This window comes from Tenrec ecaudatus, chromosome 6 (genome assembly GCF_050624435.1).
Source record: "Tenrec ecaudatus isolate mTenEca1 chromosome 6, mTenEca1.hap1, whole genome shotgun sequence".
Taxonomy (NCBI): domain Eukaryota; kingdom Metazoa; phylum Chordata; class Mammalia; order Afrosoricida; family Tenrecidae; genus Tenrec; species Tenrec ecaudatus.
The window spans coordinates 154,727,972-154,729,251 of NC_134535.1; the positions used below are offsets into that span (position 1 = coordinate 154,727,972).

Here is a 1,280-nt window from a genome sequence, read left to right on the forward strand (position 1 = left end):
AATTTCTTTTCTCACTGCCATTGAGTCAATGCCAACTTCTAGCAACCCCTTGTGGGTTTCTGAGACTGTAACTGTTCACTGGAGTAGAAAGCCTAGTTTTTCTCCCATGGAGTGACTGGTGGGTTTGAACTGCCAACCATGCAGTCTTTAGCCCGACATGTAACCACTAGACAACGAGAGAAGAATTGTAAATAATAAAATCCAAATCTGAAGTAGTGGTCCATATATCATTGGGACCTGTCGGTTTTGGCAGTCTCCTTTCCTAGCCATGGAAGAGTATATTCTTGTGTATTGGCAAAGCTGTCACCATTTAATTGGTATCAGATTCTGACTGACCTGAGTGACAACCTTAGCTGTTAACCTGATGTGTCTAGAGTGGATATCAGACAAACTTTTCACTATAGTTGAAATATTTCTAGGGTACAGAACTAATGTACAAACAGAGAAGAGTAAATAAGATCTCAAAAAATCCTAAGTGAAGAGTCTTCAGCAACTTGGATGACATTTTATCTTAAATCTCGACTGCCCATACTTGGATGTTAGTGATGGTCAAGGACATTCCAAAGCCACACTTTAATTTGTTTAAATGTTATTTTTAAGTGAGTACAATGAAGAGTTCAAGCAGAAAATAAAATATATGCTTCCTGTTAAAATTGAAGAAAAAATCTGAATTAGTGAATGATATCTCAGCTTAAATTGTGAATTCCTGGTTTGCAGGAAGCTATGGGTGACAGTGGAAACCCAAACCCATTTGCAGGGTCCCCACACGGATTAAATCTCTGATCAATTCACTCTGACAACAATCCAGGTATGAGAATAGCCTTGCTGTTATACAAAGAGCATTGAAAAATCAATTATGACAATTGTAATTAGGTTAAAATGTAAAACGTATCTTTTGATCCATTTTAAAGTTAAGTGTTTAATGTTTTCTGCTTTCTTTTCCATTGAGGTTCTTCTATGTTTTGTCTAATCATTGTTGTTCCTTGTCTGATTTTTGTTTATGCTTCGTATGATGTTCTATAAATGAAATCTGTGCTAGGTAAATTTATAGAGAGATGAACTCGATTAATAATTAATTACCTAGGGGCATGGCAGCGGAGGATGGAGGGGTAACCACCATGGACATGAGGAGAAAGTGTTTGGAAATTGATGGTGGCGATGACTACACAGCTCTTCTTAATACAATTGAAGGATTAAAATTGCATGGTATATGAAGGATATGCCAATAAACATGTATAAAAGTTAAGTTGGACATGCACGCATAAAAATGATTTACAAAG

The 1,280-nt window shown here is 36.5% G+C and overlaps 1 non-coding gene across 1 annotated transcript; it reads left to right on the forward strand.

Annotated features, from left to right (window-relative positions):
• Positions 1-218: 218 nt before the first annotated feature.
• On the forward strand, positions 219-349 carry LOC142452172 (small nucleolar RNA SNORA24). The gene has a single exon (XR_012785207.1). It is a non-coding gene; the product is annotated as a small nucleolar RNA SNORA24 (small nucleolar RNA).
• Positions 350-1,280: the final 931 nt, after the last annotated feature.